This window comes from Engystomops pustulosus, chromosome 9 (genome assembly GCF_040894005.1).
Source record: "Engystomops pustulosus chromosome 9, aEngPut4.maternal, whole genome shotgun sequence".
Lineage (NCBI taxonomy): Eukaryota > Metazoa > Chordata > Amphibia > Anura > Leptodactylidae > Engystomops > Engystomops pustulosus.
The window spans coordinates 66185348-66204432 of NC_092419.1; the positions used below are offsets into that span (position 1 = coordinate 66185348).

Genomic DNA, 19085 nt, shown 5'->3' on the forward strand with positions numbered 1-19085 from the left:
ATAGTAAAAGAAGGTTCAAATTGAACAGCTGCTGTCAACGGCCATTCTAAGCTGAATGTGCCTGCTCTCGTCAGCTCGCAGCAGCAATGCAGCTTAAGGCTTGGCAAGTACCAGCATGGGAGACTGGCTGGGAATCCCAAGTTCTGTTGACATTTTTGAACCTGAAAATTGTGTTAGTTTCTCTATGAGATAGTAAAAGAAGGTTCAAATTGAACAGCTGCTGTCAACGGCCATTCTACTAAGCTTAATGTGCCTGCTCTCGTCAGATCGCAGCAGCAATGCAGCTTAAGGCTTGGCAAGTACCAGCATGGGAGACTGGCTGGGAATCCCAAGTTCTGTTGACCTTTTTGAACCTGAAAATTATGTTAGTTTCTCTATGAGATAGTAAAAGAAGGTTCAAATTGAACAGCTGCTGTCAACGGCCATTCTAAGCTGAATGTGCCTGTTCTCGTCAGATCGCAGCAGCAATGCAGCTTAAGGCTTGGCAAGTACCAGCATGGGAGACTGGCTGGGAATCCCAAGTTCCGTTGACCTTTTTGAACCTGAAAATTGTGTTAGTTTCTCTATGAGATAGTAAAAGAAGGTTCAAATTGAACAGCTGCTTTCAACGGCCATTCTAAGCTGAATGTGCCTGCTCTCCTCAGATCGCAGCAGCAATGCAGCTTAAGGCTTGGCAAGTACCAGCATGAGTGACTGTCTGGAAATCCCAAGTTCTGTTGACCTTTTTGAACCTGAAAATTGTGTTAGTTTCTCTATGAGATAGTAAAAGAAGGTTCAAATTGAACAGCTGCTGTCAACGGCCATTCTAAGCTGAATGTGCCTGCTCTCGTCAGATCGCAGCAGCAATGCAGCTTAAGGCTTGGCAAGTACCAGCATGGGAGACTGGCTGCGAATCCCAAGTTCCGTTGACCTTTTTGAACCTGAAAATTGTGTTAGTTTCTCTATGAGATAGTAAAAGAAGGTTCAAATTGAACAGCTGCTGTCAACGGCCATTCTAAGCTGAATGTGCCTGCTCTCGTCAGATAACTGCAGCAATGCAGCTTAAGGCTTGGCAAGTACCAGCATGGGAGACTGGCTGGCAATCCCAAGTTCCGTTGCCCTTTTTGAACCTGAAAATTGTGTTAGTTTCTCTATGAGATAGTAAAAGAAGGTTCAAATTGAACAGCTGCTGTCAACGGCCATTCTAAGCTGAATGTGCGTGCTCTTGTCAGATCGCAGCAGCGATGCAGCTTAAGGCTTGGCAAGTACCAGCATGGGAGACTGGCTGGGAATCCCAAGTTCTGTTGACCTTTTTGAACCTGAAAATTGTGTTAGTTTCTCTATGAGATAGTAAAAGAAGGTTCAAATTGAACAGCTGCTGTCAACGGCCATTCTAAGCTGAATGTGCCTGCTCTCGTCAGATCGCAGCAGCAATGCAGCTTAAGGCTTGGCAAGTACCAGCATGGGAGACTGGCTGGGAATCCCAAGTTCTGTTGACATTTTTGAACCTGAAAATTGTGTTAGTTTCTCTATGAGATAGTAAAAGAAGGTTCAAATTGAACAGCTGCTGTCAACGGCCATTCTACTAAGCTTAATGTGCCTGCTCTCGTCAGATCGCAGCAGCAATGCAGCTTAAGGCTTGGCAAGTACCAGCATGGGAGACTGGCTGGGAATCCCAAGTTCTGTTGACATTTTTGAACCTGAAAATTGTGTTAGTTTCTCTATGAGATAGTAAAAGAAGGTTCAAATTGAACAGCTGCTGTCAACGGCCATTCTAAGCTGAATGTGCCTGCTCTCGTCAGATCGCAGCAGCAATGCAGCTTAAGGCTTGGCAAGTACCAGCATGGGAGACTGGCTGGGAATCCCAAGTTCCTTTGACCTTTTTGAACCTGAAAATTGTGTTAGTTTCTCTATGAGATAGTAAAAGAAGGTTCAAATTGAACAGTTGCTGTCAACAGCCTTTCTAAGCTGAATGTGCGTGCTCTTGTCAGATCGCAGCAGCGATGCAGCGATGCAGCGATGCAGCTTAAGGCTTGGCAAGTACCAGCATGGGAGACTGGCTGCGAATCCCAACTTCCGTTGACCTTTTTGAACCTGAAAATTGTGTTAGTTTCTCTATGAGATAGTAAAAGAAGGTTCAAATTGAACAGCTGCTGTCAATGGCCATTCTAAGCTGAATGTGCGGGCTCTTGTCAGATCGCAGCAGCGATGCAGCTTAAGGCTTGGCAACTACCAGCATGGGAGACTGGCTGGCAATCCCAAGTTCTGTTGACCTTTTTGAACCTGAAAATTGTGTTAGTTTCTCTATGAGATAGTAAAAGAAGGTTCAAATTGAACAGCTGCTGTCAACGGCCATTCTAAGCTGAACATGCCTGCTCTCGTCAGATCGCAGCAGCAATGCAGCTTAAGGCTTGGCAAGTACCAGCATGGGAGACTGGCTGGGAATCCCAAGTTCCGTTGACCTTTTTGAACCTGAAAATTGTGTTAGTTTCTCTATGAGATAGTAAAAGAAGGTTCAAATTGAACAGCTGCTGTCAACGGCCATTCTAAGCTGAATGTGCCTCCTCTCGTCAGATCGCAGCAGCAATGCAGCTTAAGGCTTGGCAAGTACCAGCATGGGAGACTGGCTGGGAATCCCAAGTTCTGTTGACCTTTTTGAACCTGAAAATTGTGTTAGTTTCTCTATGAGATAGTAAAAGAAGGTTCAAATTGAACAACTGCTGTCAACGGCCATTCTAAGCTGAATGTGCGTGCTCTTGTCAGATAGCAGCAGCGATGCAGCTTAAGGCTTGGCAAGTACCAGCATGGGAGACTGGCTGGGAATCCCAAGTTCCGTTGACCTTTTTGAACCTGAAAATTGTGTTAGTTTCTCTATGAGATAGTAAAAGAAGGTTCAAATTGAACTGCTGCTGTCAACGGCCATTCTAAGCTGAATGTGCCTGCTCTCGTCAGATCGCAGCAGCAATGCAGCTTAAGGCTTGGCAAGTACCAGCATGGGAGACTGGCTGCAAATCCCAAGTTCCGTTGACCTTTTTGAACCTGAAAATTGTGTTAGTTTCTCTATGAGATAGTAAAAGAAGGTTCAAATTGAACAGCTGCTGTCAACGGCCATTCTAAGCTGAATGTGCGTGCTCTTGTCAGTTCGCAGCAGCGATGCAGCTTAAGGCTTGGCAAGTACCAGCATGGGAGACTGGCTGGGAATCCCAAGTTCTGTTGACCTTTTTGAACCTGAAAATTGTGTTAGTTTCTCTATGAGATAGTAAAAGAAGGTTCAAATTGAACAGCTGCTGTCAACGGCCATTCTAAGCTGAATGTGCCTGCTCTCGTCAGATCGCAGCAGCAATGCAGCTTAAGGCTTGGCAAGTACCAGCATGGGAGACTGGCTGGGAATCCCAAGTTCTGTTGACATTTTTGAACCTGAAAAGTGTGTTAGTTTCTCTATGAGATAGTAAAAGAAGGTTCAAATTGAACAGCTGCTGTCAACGGCCAATCTACTAAGCTTAATGTGCCTGCTCTCGTCAGATCGCAGCAGCAATGCAGCTTAAGGCTTGGCAAGTACCAGCATGGGAGACTGGCTGGGAATCCCAAGTTCCGTTGACCTTTTTGAACCTGAAAATTGTGTTAGTTTCTCTATGAGATAGTAAAAGAAGGTTCAAATTGAACAGCTGCTGTCAACGGCCATTCTAAGCTGAATGTGCCTGCTCTCGTCAGATCGCAGCAGCAATGCAGCTTAAGGCTTGGCAAGTACCAGCATGGGAGACTGGCTGGGAATCCCAAGTTCTGTTGACATTTTTGAACCTGAAAATTGTGTTAGTTTCTCTATGAGATAGTAAAAGAAGGTTCAAATTGAACAGCTGCTGTCAACGGCCATTCTACTAAGCTTAATGTGCCCGCTCTCGTCAGATCGCAGCAGCAATGCAGCTTAAGGCTTGGCAAGTACCAGCATGGGAGACTGGCTGGGAATCCCAAGTTCCGTTGACCTTTTTGAACCTGAAAATTGTGTTAGTTTCTCTATGAGATAGTAAAAGAAGGTTCAAATTGAACAGCTGCTGTCAACGGCCATTCTAAGCTGAATGTGCCTGCTCTCGTCAGATAACTGCAGCAATGCAGCTTAAGGCTTGGCAAGTACCAGCATGGGAGACTGGCTGGCAATCCCAAGTTCCGTTGCCCTTTTTGAACCTGAAAATTGTGTTAGTTTCTCTATGAGATAGTAAAAGAAGGTTCAAATTGAACAGCTGCTGTCAACGGCCATTCTAAGCTGAATGTGCGTGCTCTTGTCAGATCGCAGCAGCGATGCAGCTTAAGGCTTGGCAAGTACCAGCATGGGAGACTGGCTGGGAATCCCAAGTTCTGTTTACCTTTTTGAACCTGAAAATTGTGTTAGTTTCTCTATGAGATAGTAAAAGAAGGTTCAAATTGAACAGCTGCTGTCAACGGCCATTCTAAGCTGAATGTGCCTGCTCTCGTCAGATCGCAGCAGCAATGCAGCTTAAGGCTTGGCAAGTACCAGCATGGGAGACTGGCTGGGAATCCCAAGTTCCTTTGACCTTTTTGAACCTGAAAATTGTGTTAGTTTCTCTATGAGATAGTAAAAGAAGGTTCAAATTGAACAGTTGCTGTCAACAGCCTTTCTAAGCTGAATGTGCGTGCTCTTGTCAGATCGCAGCAGCGATGCAGCTTAAGGCTTGGCAAGTACCAGCATGGGAGACTGGCTGTAAATCCCAAGTTCCGTTGACCTTTTTGAACCTGAAAATTGTGTTAGTTTCTCTATGAGATAGTAAAAGAAGGTTCAAATTGAACAGCTGCTGTCAACGGCCATTCTAAGCTGAATGTGCGTGCTCTTGTCAGTTCGCAGCAGCGATGCAGCTTAAGGCTTGGCAAGTACCAGCATGGGAGACTGGCTGGGAATCCCAAGTTCTGTTGACCTTTTTGAACCTGAAAATTGTGTTAGTTTCTCTATGAGATAGTAAAAGAAGGTTCAAATTGAACAGCTGCTGTCAACGGCCGTTCTAAGCTGAATGTGCCTGCTCTCGTCAGATCGCAGCAGCAATGCAGCTTAAGGCTTGGCAAGTACCAGCATGGGAGACTAGCTGGGAATCCCAAGTTCTGTTGACCTTTTTGAACCTGAAAATTGTGTTAGTTTCTCTATGAGATAGTAAAAGAAGGTTCAAATTGAACAGCTGCTGTCAACGGCCATTCTAAGCTGAATGTGCCTGCTCTCGTCAGATCGCAGTAGCAATGCAGCTTAAGGCTTGGCAAGTACCAGCATGGGAGACTGGCTGGGAATCCCAAGTTCTGTTGACATTTTTGAACCTGAAAATTGTGTTAGTTTCTCTATGAGATAGTAAAAGAAGGTTCAAATTGAACAGCTGCTGTCAACGGCCAATCTACTAAGCTTAATGTGCCTGCTCTCGTCAGATCGCAGCAGCAATGCAGCTTAAGGCTTGGCAAGTACCAGCATGGGAGACTGGCTGGGAATCCCAAGTTCCGTTGACCTTTTTGAACCTGAAAATTGTGTTAGTTTCTCTATGAGATAGTAAAAGAAGGTTCAAATTGAACAGCTGCTGTCAACGGCCATTCTAAGCTGAATGTGCCTGCTCTCGTCAGATCGCAGCAGCAATGCAGCTTAAGGCTTGGCAAGTACCAGCATGGGAGACTGGCTGGGAATCCCAAGTTCTGTTGACATTTTTGAACCTGAAAATTGTGTTAGTTTCTCTATGAGATAGTAAAAGAAGGTTCAAATTGAACAGCTGCTGTCAACGGCCATTCTACTAAGCTTAATGTGCCCGCTCTCGTCAGATCGCAGCAGCAATGCAGCTTAAGGCTTGGCAAGTACCAGCATGCTCTCGTCAGATCGCAGCAGCAATGCAGCTTAAGGCTTGGCAAGTACCAGCATGGGAGACTGGCTGGGAATCCCAAGTTCTGTTGACATTTTTGAACCTGAAAATTGTGTTAGTTTCTCTATGAGATAGTAAAAGAAGGTTCAAATTGAACAGCTGCTGTCAACGGCCAATCTACTAAGCTTAATGTGCCTGCTCTCGTCAGATCGCAGCAGCAATGCAGCTTAAGGCTTGGCAAGTACCAGCATGGGAGACTGGCTGGGAATCCCAAGTTCCGTTGACCTTTTTGAACCTGAAAATTGTGTTAGTTTCTCTATGAGATAGTAAAAGAAGGTTCAAATTGAACAGCTGCTGTCAACGGCCATTCTAAGCTGAATGTGCCTGCTCTCGTCAGATCGCAGCAGCAATGCAGCTTAAGGCTTGGCAAGTACCAGCATGGGAGACTGGCTGGGAATCCCAAGTTCTGTTGACATTTTTGAACCTGAAAATTGTGTTAGTTTCTCTATGAGATAGTAAAAGAAGGTTCAAATTGAACAGCTGCTGTCAACGGCCATTCTACTAAGCTTAATGTGCCTGCTCTCGTCAGATCGCAGCAGCAATGCAGCTTAAGGCTTGGCAAGTACCAGCATGGGAGACTGGCTGCGAATCCCAACTTCCGTTGACCTTTTTGAACCTGAAAATTGTGTTAGTTTCTCTATGAGATAGTAAAAGAAGGTTCAAATTGAACAGCTGCTGTCAACAACCATTCTAAGCTGAATGTGCCTGCTCTGGTCAGATCGCAGCAGCAATGCAGCTTAAGGCTTGGCAAGTACCAGCATGGGAGACTGGCTGGGAATCCCAAGTTCTGTTGACATTTTTGAACCTGAAAATTGTGTTAGTTTCTCTATGAGATAGTAAAAGAAGGTTCAAATTGAACAGCTGCTGTCAACGGCCATTCTACTAAGCTTAATGTGCCTGCTCTCGTCAGATCGCAGCAGCAATGCAGCTTAAGGCTTGGCAAGTACCAGCATGGGAGACTGGCTGCGAATCCCAACTTCCGTTGACCTTTTTGAACCTGAAAATTGTGTTAGTTTCTCTATGAGATAGTAAAAGAAGGTTCAAATTGAACAGCTGCTGTCAACTGCCTTTCTAAGCTGAATGTGCGTGCTCTTGTCAGATCGCAGCAGCGATGCAGCTTAAGGCTTGGCAAGTACCAGCATGGGAGACTGGCTGCAAATCCCAAGTTCCGTTGACCTTTTTGAACCTGAAAATTGTGTTAGTTTCTCTATGAGATAGTAAAAGAAGGTTCAAATTGAACAGCTGCTGTCAACGGCCATTCTAAGCTGAATGTGCGGGCTCTTGTCAGATCGCAGCAGCGATGCAGCTTAAGGCTTGGCAAGTACCAGCATGGGAGACTGGCTGGGAATCCCAAGTTCTGTTGACCTTTTTAAAACCTGAAAATTGTGTTAGTTTCTCTATGAGATAGTAAAAGAAGGTTCAAATTGAACAGTTGCTGTCAACGGCCATTCTAAGCTGAATGTGCCTGCTCTCGTCAGATCGCAGCAGCAATGCAGCTTAAGGCTTGGCAAGTACCAGCATGGGAGACTGGCTGGGAATCCCAAGTTCCGTTGACATTTTTGAACCTGAAAATTGTGTTAGTTTCTCTATGAGATAGTAAAAGAAGGTTCAAAATGAACAGTTGCTGTCAACTGCCATTCTAAGCTGAATGTGCATGCTCTCGTCAGATCGCAGCAGCAATGCAGCTTAAGGCTTGGCAAGTACCAGCATGGGAGACTGGCTGGGAATCATAAGTTCCATTGACCTTTTTTTAACCTTAAAATTGTGTTAGTTTCTCTATGAGATAGTAAAAGAAGGTTCAAATTGAACAGCTGCTGTCAACGGCCATTCTAAGCTGAATGTGCATGCTCTTGTCAGATCGCAGCAGCGTTGCAGCTTAAGGCTTGGCAAGTACCAGCATGGGAGACTGGCTGGGAATCCCAAGTTCTGTTGACCTTTTTGAACCTGAAAATTGTGTTAGTTTCTCTATGAGATAGTAAAAGAAAGTAGAAATTAGGCAGCTGCTATCAACGGCCATTCTAAGCTGAATGTGCCTGCTCTTGTCAGATCGCAGCAGCAATGCAGCTTAAGGCTTGGCAAGTTCCAGCATGGGAGACTAGCTGGGAATCCCAAGTTCCGTTGACCTTTTTGAACCTGAAAATTGTGTTAGTTTCTCTATGAGATAGTAAAAGAAGGTTCAAATTGAACAGCTGCTTTCAACGGCCATTCTAAGCTGAATGTGCCTGCTCTCCTCAGATCGCAGCAGCAATGCAGCTTAAGGCTTGGCAAGTACCAGCATGGGAGACTGTCTGGAAATCCCAAGTTCTGTTGACCTTTTTGAACCTGAAAATTGTGTTAGTTTCTCTATGAGATAGTAAAAGAAGGTTCAAATTGAACAGCTGCTGTCAACCGCCATTCTAAGCTGAATGTGCCTGCTCTCGTCAGATCGCAGCAGCAATGCAGCTTAAGGCTTGGCAAGTTCCAGCATGGGAGACTAGCTGGGAATCCCAAGTTCCGTTGACCTTTTTGAACCTGAAAATTGTGTTAGTTTCTCTATGAGATAGTAAAAGAAGGTTCAAATTGAACAGCTGCTGTCAACAACCATTCTAAGCTGAATGTGCCTGCTCTGGTCAGATCGCAGCAGCAATGCAGCTTAAGGCTTGGCAAGTACCAGCATGGGAGTCTGGCTGGGAATCCCAAGTTCTGTTGACCTTTTTGAACCTGAAAATTGTGTTAGTTTCTCTATGAGATAGTAAAAGAAAGTAGAAATTAGGCAGCTGCTGTCAACGGCCATTCTAAGCTGAATGTGCCTGCTCTCGTCAGATCGCAGCAGCAATGCAGCTTAAGGCTTGGCAAGTACCAGCATGGGAGACTGGCTGGGAATCCCAAGTTCCGTTAACCTTTTTGAACCTGAAAATTGTGTTAGTTTCTCTATGAGATAGTAAAAGAAGGTTCAAAATGAACAGCTGCTGTCAACAGCCATTCTAAGCTGAATGCGCGTGCTCTTGTCGGATCGCAGCAGCGATGCAGCTTAAGGATTGGTAAGTACCAGCATGGGAGACTGGCTGCGAATCCCAAGTTCCGTTGACCTTTTTGAACCTGAAAATTGTGTTAGTTTCTCTATGAGATAGTAAAAGAAGGTTCAAATTGAACAGCTGCTGTCAACGGCCATTCTAAGCTGAATGTGTGTGCTCTTGTCAGATCGCAGCAGCGTTGCAGCTTAAGGCTTGGCAAGTACCAGCATGGGAGACTGGCTGGGAATCCCAAGTTCTGTTGACCTTTTTGAACCTGAAAATTATGTTAGTTTCTCTATGAGATAGTAAAAGAAGGTTCAAATTGAACAGCTGCTGTCAACGGCCATTCTAAGCTGAATGTGCCTGTTCTCGTCAGATCGCAGCAGCAATGCAGCTTAAGGCTTGGCAAGTACCAGCATGGGAGACTGGCTGGGAATCCCAAGTTCCGTTGACCTTTTTGAACCTGAAAATTGTGTTAGTTTCTCTATGAGATAGTAAAAGAAGGTTCAAATTGAACAGCTGCTTTCAACGGCCATTCTAAGCTGAATGTGCCTGCTCTCCTCAGATCGCAGCAGCAATGCAGCTTAAGGCTTGGCAAGTACCAGCATGGGAGACTGTCTGGAAATCCCAAGTTCTGTTGACCTTTTTGAACCTGAAAATTGTGTTAGTTTCTCTATGAGATAGTAAAAGAAGGTTCAAATTGAACAGCTGCTGTCAACCGCCATTCTAAGCTGAATGTGCCTGCTCTCGTCAGATCGCAGCAGCAATGCAGCTTAAGGCTTGGCAAGTACCAGCATGGGAGACTGGCTGCGAATCCCAAGTTCCGTTGACCTTTTTGAACCTGAAAATTGTGTTAGTTTCTCTATGAGATAGTAAAAGAAGGTTCAAATTGAACAGCTGCTGTCAACGGCCATTCTAAGCTGAATGTGCCTGCTCTCGTCAGATAACTGCAGCAATGCAGCTTAAGGCTTGGCAAGTACCAGCATGGGAGACTGGCTGGCAATCCCAAGTTCCGTTGCCCTTTTTGAACCTGAAAATTGTGTTAGTTTCTCTATGAGATAGTAAAAGAAGGTTCAAATTGAACAGCTGCTGTCAACGGCCATTCTAAGCTGAATGTGCGTGCTCTTGTCAGATCGCAGCAGCGATGCAGCTTAAGGCTTGGCAAGTACCAGCATGGGAGACTGGCTGGGAATCCCAAGTTCTGTTGACCTTTTTGAACCTGAAAATTGTGTTAGTTTCTCTATGAGATAGTAAAAGAAGGTTCAAATTGAACAGCTGCTGTCAACGGCCATTCTAAGCTGAATGTGCCTGCTCTCGTCAGATCGCAGCAGCAATGCAGCTTAAGGCTTGGCAAGTACCAGCATGGGAGACTGGCTGGCAATCCCACGTTCCGTTGACCTTTTTGAACCTGAAAATTGTGTTAGTTTCTCTATGAGATAGTAAAAGAAGGTTCAAATTGAACAGCTGCTGTCAATGGCCATTCTAAGCTGAATGTGCGTGCTCTTGTCAGATCGCAGCAGCGATGCAGCTTAAGGCTTGGCAAGTACCAGCATGGGAGACTGGCTGGGAATCCCAAGTTCTGTTGACCTTTTTGAACCTGAAAATTGTGTTAGTTTCTCTATGAGATAGTAAAAGAAGGTTCAAATTGAACAGCTGCTGTCAACGGCCATTCTAAGCTGAATGTGCCTGCTCTCGTCAGATCGCAGCAGCAATGCAGCTTAAGGCTTGGCAAGTTCCAGCATGGGAGACTAGCTGGGAATCCCAAGTTCCGTTGACCTTTTTGAACCTGAAAATTGTGTTAGTTTCTCTATGAGATAGTAAAAGAAGGTTCAAATTGAACAGCTGCTGTCAACAGCCATTCTAAGCTGAATGTGCCTGCTCTGGTCAGATCGCAGCAGCAATGCAGCTTAAGGCTTGGCAAGTACCAGCATGGGAGACTGGCTGGGAATCCCAAGTTCTGTTGACATTTTTGAACCTGAAAATTGTGTTAGTTTCTCTATGAGATAGTAAAAGAAGGTTCAAATTGAACAGCTGCTGTCAACGGCCATTCTACTAAGCTTAATGTGCCTGCTCTCGTCAGATCGCAGCAGCAATGCAGCTTAAGGCTTGGCAAGTACCAGCATGGGAGACTGGCTGGGAATCCCAACTTCCGTTGACCTTTTTGAACCTGAAAATTGTGTTAGTTTCTCTATGAGATAGTAAAAGAAGGTTCAAATTGAACAGCTGCTGTCAACGGCCATTCTAAGCTGAATGTGCGGGCTCTTGTCAGATCGCAGCAGCGATGCAGCTTAAGGCTTGGCAAGTACCAGCATGGGAGACTGGCTGGGAATCCCAAGTTCTGTTAACCTTTTTGAACCTGAAAATTGTGTTAGTTTCTCTATGAGATAGTAAAAGAAGGTTCAAATTGAACAGTTGCTGTCAACGGCCATTCTAAGCTGAATGTGCCTGCTCTCGTCAGATCGCAGCAGCAATGCAGCTTAAGGCTTGGCAAGTACCAGCATGGGAGACTGGCTGGGAATCCCAAGTTCCGTTGACCTTTTTGAACCTGAAAATTGTGTTAGTTTCTCTATGAGATAGTAAAAGAAGGTTCAAATTGAACAGCTGCTGTCAACAGCCATTCTAAGCTGAATGTGCCTGCTCTGGTCAGATCGCAGCAGCAATGCAGCTTAAGGCTTGGCAAGTACCAGCATGGGAGACTGGCTGGGAATCCCAAGTTCTGTTGACATTTTTGAACCTGAAAATTGTGTTAGTTTCTCTATGAGATAATAAAAGAAGGTTCAAATTGAACAGCTGCTGTCAACGGCCATTCTACTAAGCTTAATGTGCCTGATCTCGTCAGATCGCAGCAGCAATGCAGCTTAAGGCTTGGCAAGTACCAGCATGGGAGACTGGCTGCGAATCCCAACTTCCGTTGACCTTTTTGAACCTGAAAATTGTGTTAGTTTCTCTATGAGATAGTAAAAGAAGGTTCAAATTGAACAGCTGCTGTCAACGGCCATTCTAAGCTGAATGTGCGGGCTCTTGTCAGATCGCAGCAGCGATGCAGCTTAAGGCTTGGCAAGTACCAGCATGGGAGACTGGCTGGGAATCCCAAGTTCTGTTAACCTTTTTGAACCTGAAAATTGTGTTAGTTTCTCTATGAGATAGTAAAAGAAGGTTCAAATTGAACAGTTGCTGTCAACGGCCATTCTAAGCTGAATGTGCCTGCTCTCGTCAGATCGCAGCAGCAATGCAGCTTAAGGCTTGGCAAGTACCAGCATGGGAGACTGGCTGGGAATCCCAAGTTCCGTTGACCTTTTTGAACCTGAAAATTGTGTTAGTTTCTCTATGAGATAGTAAAAGAAGGTTCAAAATGAACAGCTGCTGTCAACTGCCATTCTAAGCTGAATATGCCTGCTCTTGTCAGATCGCAGCAGCAATGCAGCTTAAGGCTTGGCAAGTACCAGCATGGGAGACTGGCTGGGAATCATAAGTTCCGTTGACCTTTTTTTAACCTTAAAATTGTGTTAGTTTCTCTATGAGATAGTAAAAGAAGGTTCAAATTGAACAGCTGCTGTCAACGGCCATTCTAAGCTGAATGTGCATGCTCTTGTCAGATCGCAGCAGCGTTGCAGCTTAAGGCTTGGCAAGTACCAGCATGGGAGACTGGCTGGGAATCCCAAGTTCTGTTGACCTTTTGGAACCTGAAAATTGTGTTAGTTTCTCTATGAGATAGTAAAAGAAAGTAGAAATTAGGCAGCTGCTGTCAACGGCCATTCTAAGCTGAATGTGCCTTCTCTCGTCAGATCGCAGCAGCAATGCAGCTTAAGGCTTGGCAAGTACCAGCATGGGAGACTGGCTGGGAATCCCAAGTTCCGTTGACCTTTTTGAACCTGAAAATTGTGTTAGTTTCTCTATGAGATAGTAAAAGAAGGTTCAAATTGAACAGCTGCTGTCAACGGCCATTCTAAGCTGAATGTGCGTGCTCTTGTCAGATCGCAGCAGCGATGCAGCTTAAGGCTTGGCAAGTACCAGCATGGGAGACTGGCTGGGAATCCCAAGTTCTGTTTACCTTTTTGAACCTGAAAATTGTGTTAGTTTCTCTATGAGATAGTAAAAGAAGGTTCAAATTGAACAGCTGCTGTCAACGGCCATTCTAAGCTGAATGTGCCTGCTCTCGTCAGATCGCAGCAGCAATGCAGCTTAAGGCTTGGCAAGTACCAGCATGGGAGACTGGCTGGGAATCCCAAGTTCTGTTGACATTTTTGAACCTGAAAATTGTGTTAGTTTCTCTATGAGATAGTAAAAGAAGGTTCAAATTGAACAGCTGCTGTCAACGGCCATTCTACTAAGCTTAATGTGCCTGCTCTCGTCAGATCGCAGCAGCAATGCAGCTTAAGGCTTGGCAAGTACCAGCATGGGAGACTGGCTGGGAATCCCAAGTTCTGTTGACATTTTTGAACCTGAAAATTGTGTTAGTTTCTCTATGAGATAGTAAAAGAAGGTTCAAATTGAACAGCTGCTGTCAACGGCCATTCTAAGCTGAATGTGCCTGCTCTCGTCAGATCGCAGCAGCAATGCAGCTTAAGGCTTGGCAAGTACCAGCATGGGAGACTGGCTGGGAATCCCAAGTTCCGTTGACCTTTTTGAACCTGAAAATTGTGTTAGTTTCTCTATGAGATAGTAAAAGAAGGTTCAAATTGAACAGTTGCTGTCAACGGCCTTTCTAAGCTGAATGTGCGTGCTCTTGTCAGATCGCAGCAGCGATGCAGCTTAAGGCTTGGCAAGTACCAGCATGGGAGACTGGCTGCGAATCCCAACTTCCGTTGACCTTTTTGAACCTGAAAATTGTGTTAGTTTCTCTATGAGATAGTAAAAGAAGGTTCAAATTGAACAGCTGCTGTCAACGGCCATTCTAAGCTGAATGTGCGGGCTCTTGTCAGATCACAGCAGCGATGCAGCTTAAGGCTTGGCAAGTACCAGCATGGGAGACTGGCTGGGAATCCCAAGTTCTGTTGACCTTTTTGAACCTGAAAATTGTGTTAGTTTCTCTATGAGATAGTAAAAGAAGGTTCAAATTGAACAGTTGCTGTCAACGGCCATTCTAAGCTGAATGTGCCTCCTCTCGTCAGATCGCAGCAGCAATGCAGCTTAAGGCTTGGCAAGTACCAGCATGGGAGACTGGCTGGGAATCCCAAGTTCTGTTGACCTTTTTGAACCTGAAAATTGTGTTAGTTTCTCTATGAGATAGTAAAAGAAGGTTCAAATTGAACAACTGATGTCAACGGCCATTCTAAGCTGAATGTGCGTGCTCTTGTCAGATCGCAGCAGCGATGCAGCTTAAGGCTTGGCAAGTACCAGCATGGGAGACTGGCTGCAAATCCCAAGTTCCGTTGACCTTTTTGAACCTGAAAATTGTGTTAGTTTCTCTATGAGATAGTAAAAGAAGGTTCAAATTGAACAGCTGCTGTCAACGGCCATTCTAAGCTGAATGTGCGTGCACTTGTCAGATCGCTGCAGCGATGCAGCTTAAGGCTTGGCAAGTACCAGCATGGGGGACTGGCTAGGAATCCCAAGTTCTGTTGACCTTTTTGAACCTGAAAATTGTGTTAGTTTCTCTATGAGATAGTAAAAGAAGGTTCAAATTGAACAGCTGCTGTCAACAACCATTCTAAGCTGAATGTGCCTGCTCTCGTCAGATCGCAGCAGCAATGCAGCTTAAGGCTTGGCAAGTACCAGCATGGGAGACTGGCTGGCAATCCCAAGTTCTGTTGACCTTTTTGAACCTGAAAATTGTGTTAGTTTCTCTATGAGATAGTAAAAGAAGGTTCAAATTGAACAGCTGCTGTCAACGGCCATTCTAAGCTGAATGTGCCTGCTCTCGTCAGATCGCAGCAGCAATGCAGCTTAAGGCTTGGCAAGTACCAGCAAGGGAGACTGGCTGGGAATCCCAAGTTCTGTTGACCTTTTTGAACCTGAAAATTGTGTTAGTTTCTCTATGAGATAGTAAAAGAAGGTTCAAATTGAACAGCTGCTGTCAACGGCCATTCTAAGCTGCATGTGCGTGCTCTTGTCAGATCGCAGCAGCAATGCAGCTTAAGGCTTGGCAAGTACCAGCATGGGAGACTGGCTGGGAATCCCAAGTTCCGTTGACCTTTTTGAACCTAAAAAATTGTGTTAGTTTCTCTATGAGATAGTAAAAGAAGGTTCAAATTGAACAGCTGCTGTCAACGGCCATTCTAAGCTGAATGTGCCTGCTCTCGTCAGATCGCAGCAGCAATGCAGCTTAAGGCTTGGCAAGTACCAGCATGGGAGACTGGCTGGGAATCCCAAGTTCTGTTGACCATTTTGAACCTGAAAATTGTTAGTTTCTCTGTCAAAGATGGTAAAAGAAGGTTCAAATTGAACTGCTGCTGTCAACGGCCATTCTAAGCTGAATGTGCCTGCTCTCGACAGATCGCAGCAGCAATGCAGCTTAAGGCTTGGCAAGTACCAGCATGGGAGACTGGCTGCGAATCCCAAGTTCCGTTGACCTTTTTGAACCTGAAAATTGTGTTAGTTTCTCTATGAGATAGTAAAAGAAGGTTCAAATTGAACAGCTGCTGTCAACGGCCATTCTAAGCTGAATGTGCCTGCTCTCGTCAGATCGCAGCAGCAATGCAGCTTAAGGCTTGGCAAGTACCAGCATGGGAGACTGGCTGGCAATCCCAAGTTCCGTTGACCTTTTTGAACCTGAAAATTGTGTTAGTTTCTCTATGAGATAGTAAAAGAAGGTTCAAATTGAACAGCTGCTGTCAACGGCCATTCTAAGCTGAATGTGTGTGCTCTTGTCAGATCGCAGCAGCGATGCAGCTTAAGGCTTGGCAAGTACCAGCATGGGAGACTGGCTGGGAATCCCAAGTTCTGTTGACCTTTTTGAACCTGAAAATTTTGTTAGTTTCTCTATGAGATAGTAAAAGAAGGTTCAAATTGAACAGCTGCTGTCAACGGCCATTCTAAGCTGAATGTGCCTGCTCTCGTCAGATCGCAGCAGCAATGCAGCTTAAGGCTTGGCAAGTTCCAGCATGGGAGACTAGCTGGGAATCCCAAGTTCCGTTGACCTTTTTGAACCTGAAAATTGTGTTAGTTTCTCTATGAGATAGTAAAAGAAGGTTCAAATTGAACAGCTGCTGTCAACAACCATTCTAAGCTGAATGTGCCTGCTCTGGTCAGATCGCAGCAGCAATGCAGCTTAAGGCTTGGCAAGTACCAGCATGGGAGACTGGCTGGGAATCCCAAGTTCTGTTGACATTTTTGAACCTGAAAATTGTGTTAGTTTCTCTATGAGATAGTAAAAGAAGGTTCAAATTGAACAGCTGCTGTCAACGGCCATTCTACTAAGCTTAATGTGCCTGCTCTCGTCAGATCGCAGCAGCAATGCAGCTTAAGGCTTGGCAAGTACCAGCATGGGAGACTGGCTGCGAATCCCAACTTCCGTTGACCTTTTGAACCTGAAAATTGTGTTAGTTTCTCTATGAGATAGTAAAAGAAGGTTCAAATTGAACAGCTGCTGTCAACTGCCTTTCTAAGCTGAATGTGCGTGCTCTTGTCAGATCGCAGCAGCGATGCAGCTTAAGGCTTGGCAAGTACCAGCATGGGAGACTGGCTGCAAATCCCAAGTTCCGTTGACCTTTTTGAACCTGAAAATTGTGTTAGTTTCTCTATGAGATAGTAAAAGAAGGTTCAAATTGAACAGCTGCTGTCAACGGCCATTCTAAGCTGAATGTGCGGGCTCTTGTCAGATCGCAGCAGCGATGCAGCTTAAGGCTTGGCAAGTACCAGCATGGGAGACTGGCTGGGAATCCCAAGTTCTGTTGACCTTTTTAAAACCTGAAAATTGTGTTAGTTTCTCTATGAGATAGTAAAAGAAGGTTCAAATTGAACAGTTGCTGTCAACGGCCATTCTAAGCTGAATGTGCCTGCTCTCGTCAGATCGCAGCAGCAATGCAGCTTAAGGCTTGGCAAGTACCAGCATGGGAGACTGGCTGGGAATCCCAAGTTCCGTTGACATTTTTGAACCTGAAAATTGTGTTAGTTTCTCTATGAGATAGTAAAAGAAGGTTCAAAATGAACAGTTGCTGTCAACTGCCATTCTAAGCTGAATGTGCATGCTCTCGTCAGATCGCAGCAGCAATGCAGCTTAAGGCTTGGCAAGTACCAGCATGGGAGACTGGCTGGGAATCATAAGTTCCATTGACCTTTTTTTAACCTTAAAATTGTGTTAGTTTCTCTATGAGATAGTAAAAGAAGGTTCAAATTGAACAGCTGCTGTCAACGGCCATTCTAAGCTGAATGTGCATGCTCTTGTCAGATCGCAGCAGCGTTGCAGCTTAAGGCTTGGCAAGTACCAGCATGGGAGACTGGCTGGGAATCCCAAGTTCTGTTGACCTTTTTGAACCTGAAAATTGTGTTAGTTTCTCTATGAGATAGTAAAAGAAAGTAGAAATTAGGCAGCTGCTATCAACGGCCATTCTAAGCTGAATGTGCCTGCTCTTGTCAGATCGCAGCAGCAATGCAGCTTAAGGCTTGGCAAGTACCAGCATGGGAGACTGGCTGCGAATCCCAAGTTCCGTTGACCTTTTTGAACCTGAAAATTGTGTTAGTTTCTCTATGAGATAGTAAAAGAAGGTTCAAATTGAACAGCTGCTGTCAACGGCCATTCTAAGCTGAATGTGCCTGCTCTCGTCAGATCGCAGCAGCAATGCAGCTTAAGGCTTGGCAAGTTCCAGCATGGGAGACTAGCTGGGAATCCCAAGTTCCGTTGACCTTTTTGAACCTGAAAATTGTGTTAGTTTCTCTATGAGATAGTAAAAGAAGGTTCAAATTGAACAGCTGCTGTCAACAACCATTCTAAGCTGAATGTGCCTGCTCTGGTCAGATCGCAGCAGCAATGCAGCTTAAGGCTTGGCAAGTACCAGCATGGGAGTCTGGCTGGGAATCCCAAGTTCTGTTGACCTTTTTGAACCTGAAAATTGTGTTAGTTTCTCTATGAGATAGTAAAAGAAAGTAGAAATTAGGCAGCTGCTGTCAACGGCCATTCTAAGCTGAATGTGCCTGCTCTCGTCAGATCGCAGCAGCAATGCAGCTTAAGGCTTGGCAAGTACCAGCATGGGAGACTGGCTGGGAATCCCAAGTTCCGTTAACCTTTTTGAACCTGAAAATTGTGTTAGTTTCTCTATGAGATAGTAAAAGAAGGTTCAAAATGAACAGCTGCTGTCAACAGCCATTCTAAGCTGAATGCGCGTGCTCTTGTCGGATCGCAGCAGCGATGCAGCTTAAGGATTGGTAAGTACCAGCATGGGAGACTGGCTGCGAATCCCAAGTTCCGTTGACCTTTTTGAACCTGAAAATTGTGTTAGTTTCTCTATGAGATAGTAAAAGAAGGTTCAAATTGAACAGCTGCTGTCAACGGCCATTCTAAGCTGAATGTGTGTGCTCTTGTCAGATCGCAGCAGCGTTGCAGCTTAAGGCTTGGCAAGTACCAGCATGGGAGACTGGCTGGGAATCCCAAGTTCTGTTGACCTTTTTGAACCTGAAAATTATGTTAGTTTCTCTATGAGATAGTAAAAGAAGGTTCAAATTGAACAGCTGCTGTCAACGGCCATTCTAAGCTGAATGTGCCTGTTCTCGTCAGATCGCAGCAGCAATGCAGCTTAAGGCTTGGCAAGTACCAGCATGGGAGACTGGCTGGGAATCCCAAGTTCCGTTGACCTTTTTGAACCTGAAAATTGTGTTAGTTTCTCTATGAGATAGTAAAAGAAGGTTCAAATTGAACAGCTGCTTTCAACGGCCATTCTAAGCTGAATGTGCCTGCTCTCCTCAGATCGCAGCAGCAATGCAGCTTAAGGCTTGGCAAGTACCAGCATGGGAGACTGTCTGGAAATCCCAAGTTCTGTTGACCTTTTTGAACCTGAAAATTGTGTTAGTTTCTCTATGAGATAGTAAAAGAAGGTTCAAATTGAACAGCTGCTGTCAACCGCCATTCTAAGCTGAATGTGCCTGCTCTCGTCAGATCGCAGCAGCAATGCAGCTTAAGGCTTGGCAAGTACCAGCATGGGAGACTGGCTGCGAATCCCAAGTTCCGTTGACCTTTTTGAACCTGAAAATTGTGTTAGTTTCTCTATGAGATAGTAAAAGAAGGTTCAAATTGAACAGCTGCTGTCAACGGCCATTCTAAGCTGAATGTGCCTGCTCTCGT

The 19085-nt window shown here is 45.1% G+C and overlaps 46 pseudogenes; all 46 read left to right on the plus strand.

Annotated features, from left to right (window-relative positions):
• The first annotated feature begins 33 nt into the window (after positions 1-33).
• LOC140093207 (5S ribosomal RNA) lies at positions 34-152 on the plus strand (annotated as a pseudogene).
• A 70-nt stretch (positions 153-222) lies between these two features.
• Positions 223-344, plus strand: LOC140098787 (5S ribosomal RNA; annotated as a pseudogene).
• Positions 345-414: 70 nt separating this feature from the next.
• LOC140083133 (5S ribosomal RNA) lies at positions 415-533 on the plus strand (annotated as a pseudogene).
• Positions 534-792: 259 nt separating this feature from the next.
• On the plus strand, positions 793-911 carry LOC140088299 (5S ribosomal RNA; annotated as a pseudogene).
• Positions 912-1170: 259 nt separating this feature from the next.
• LOC140097241 (5S ribosomal RNA) lies at positions 1171-1289 on the plus strand (annotated as a pseudogene).
• A 70-nt stretch (positions 1290-1359) lies between these two features.
• On the plus strand, positions 1360-1478 carry LOC140083323 (5S ribosomal RNA; annotated as a pseudogene).
• Positions 1479-1740: 262 nt separating this feature from the next.
• LOC140092489 (5S ribosomal RNA) lies at positions 1741-1859 on the plus strand (annotated as a pseudogene).
• A 464-nt stretch (positions 1860-2323) lies between these two features.
• On the plus strand, positions 2324-2442 carry LOC140081735 (5S ribosomal RNA; annotated as a pseudogene).
• Positions 2443-2512: 70 nt separating this feature from the next.
• On the plus strand, positions 2513-2631 carry LOC140097280 (5S ribosomal RNA; annotated as a pseudogene).
• A 259-nt stretch (positions 2632-2890) lies between these two features.
• On the plus strand, positions 2891-3009 carry LOC140096701 (5S ribosomal RNA; annotated as a pseudogene).
• Positions 3010-3268: 259 nt separating this feature from the next.
• Positions 3269-3387, plus strand: LOC140083324 (5S ribosomal RNA; annotated as a pseudogene).
• Positions 3388-3649: 262 nt separating this feature from the next.
• On the plus strand, positions 3650-3768 carry LOC140083325 (5S ribosomal RNA; annotated as a pseudogene).
• Positions 3769-4408: 640 nt separating this feature from the next.
• Positions 4409-4527, plus strand: LOC140092490 (5S ribosomal RNA; annotated as a pseudogene).
• A 448-nt stretch (positions 4528-4975) lies between these two features.
• LOC140086480 (5S ribosomal RNA) lies at positions 4976-5094 on the plus strand (annotated as a pseudogene).
• A 70-nt stretch (positions 5095-5164) lies between these two features.
• LOC140083613 (5S ribosomal RNA) lies at positions 5165-5283 on the plus strand (annotated as a pseudogene).
• A 262-nt stretch (positions 5284-5545) lies between these two features.
• Positions 5546-5664, plus strand: LOC140083326 (5S ribosomal RNA; annotated as a pseudogene).
• A 508-nt stretch (positions 5665-6172) lies between these two features.
• Positions 6173-6291, plus strand: LOC140083327 (5S ribosomal RNA; annotated as a pseudogene).
• Positions 6292-7313: 1022 nt separating this feature from the next.
• Positions 7314-7432, plus strand: LOC140082130 (5S ribosomal RNA; annotated as a pseudogene).
• Positions 7433-8070: 638 nt separating this feature from the next.
• Positions 8071-8189, plus strand: LOC140097040 (5S ribosomal RNA; annotated as a pseudogene).
• Positions 8190-8259: 70 nt separating this feature from the next.
• LOC140098590 (5S ribosomal RNA) lies at positions 8260-8378 on the plus strand (annotated as a pseudogene).
• A 259-nt stretch (positions 8379-8637) lies between these two features.
• On the plus strand, positions 8638-8756 carry LOC140086656 (5S ribosomal RNA; annotated as a pseudogene).
• Positions 8757-9204: 448 nt separating this feature from the next.
• LOC140083135 (5S ribosomal RNA) lies at positions 9205-9323 on the plus strand (annotated as a pseudogene).
• A 70-nt stretch (positions 9324-9393) lies between these two features.
• Positions 9394-9512, plus strand: LOC140097041 (5S ribosomal RNA; annotated as a pseudogene).
• Positions 9513-9582: 70 nt separating this feature from the next.
• On the plus strand, positions 9583-9701 carry LOC140098409 (5S ribosomal RNA; annotated as a pseudogene).
• A 259-nt stretch (positions 9702-9960) lies between these two features.
• On the plus strand, positions 9961-10079 carry LOC140097243 (5S ribosomal RNA; annotated as a pseudogene).
• Positions 10080-10527: 448 nt separating this feature from the next.
• Positions 10528-10646, plus strand: LOC140089280 (5S ribosomal RNA; annotated as a pseudogene).
• A 70-nt stretch (positions 10647-10716) lies between these two features.
• On the plus strand, positions 10717-10835 carry LOC140095712 (5S ribosomal RNA; annotated as a pseudogene).
• Positions 10836-11286: 451 nt separating this feature from the next.
• On the plus strand, positions 11287-11405 carry LOC140099166 (5S ribosomal RNA; annotated as a pseudogene).
• A 70-nt stretch (positions 11406-11475) lies between these two features.
• LOC140095713 (5S ribosomal RNA) lies at positions 11476-11594 on the plus strand (annotated as a pseudogene).
• Positions 11595-12045: 451 nt separating this feature from the next.
• On the plus strand, positions 12046-12164 carry LOC140099168 (5S ribosomal RNA; annotated as a pseudogene).
• Positions 12165-12613: 449 nt separating this feature from the next.
• On the plus strand, positions 12614-12732 carry LOC140095014 (5S ribosomal RNA; annotated as a pseudogene).
• A 259-nt stretch (positions 12733-12991) lies between these two features.
• LOC140083328 (5S ribosomal RNA) lies at positions 12992-13110 on the plus strand (annotated as a pseudogene).
• Positions 13111-13372: 262 nt separating this feature from the next.
• Positions 13373-13491, plus strand: LOC140099169 (5S ribosomal RNA; annotated as a pseudogene).
• A 448-nt stretch (positions 13492-13939) lies between these two features.
• On the plus strand, positions 13940-14058 carry LOC140097281 (5S ribosomal RNA; annotated as a pseudogene).
• A 637-nt stretch (positions 14059-14695) lies between these two features.
• On the plus strand, positions 14696-14814 carry LOC140087818 (5S ribosomal RNA; annotated as a pseudogene).
• Positions 14815-14884: 70 nt separating this feature from the next.
• LOC140098582 (5S ribosomal RNA) lies at positions 14885-15003 on the plus strand (annotated as a pseudogene).
• A 71-nt stretch (positions 15004-15074) lies between these two features.
• Positions 15075-15193, plus strand: LOC140079991 (5S ribosomal RNA; annotated as a pseudogene).
• A 70-nt stretch (positions 15194-15263) lies between these two features.
• Positions 15264-15382, plus strand: LOC140096422 (5S ribosomal RNA; annotated as a pseudogene).
• Positions 15383-15452: 70 nt separating this feature from the next.
• On the plus strand, positions 15453-15571 carry LOC140094379 (5S ribosomal RNA; annotated as a pseudogene).
• A 259-nt stretch (positions 15572-15830) lies between these two features.
• On the plus strand, positions 15831-15949 carry LOC140089281 (5S ribosomal RNA; annotated as a pseudogene).
• Positions 15950-16778: 829 nt separating this feature from the next.
• On the plus strand, positions 16779-16897 carry LOC140082132 (5S ribosomal RNA; annotated as a pseudogene).
• Positions 16898-17535: 638 nt separating this feature from the next.
• On the plus strand, positions 17536-17654 carry LOC140089266 (5S ribosomal RNA; annotated as a pseudogene).
• Positions 17655-17913: 259 nt separating this feature from the next.
• LOC140086657 (5S ribosomal RNA) lies at positions 17914-18032 on the plus strand (annotated as a pseudogene).
• Positions 18033-18480: 448 nt separating this feature from the next.
• Positions 18481-18599, plus strand: LOC140083118 (5S ribosomal RNA; annotated as a pseudogene).
• A 70-nt stretch (positions 18600-18669) lies between these two features.
• LOC140097042 (5S ribosomal RNA) lies at positions 18670-18788 on the plus strand (annotated as a pseudogene).
• Positions 18789-18858: 70 nt separating this feature from the next.
• On the plus strand, positions 18859-18977 carry LOC140098408 (5S ribosomal RNA; annotated as a pseudogene).
• The last annotated feature ends 108 nt before the right edge of the window (positions 18978-19085 follow it).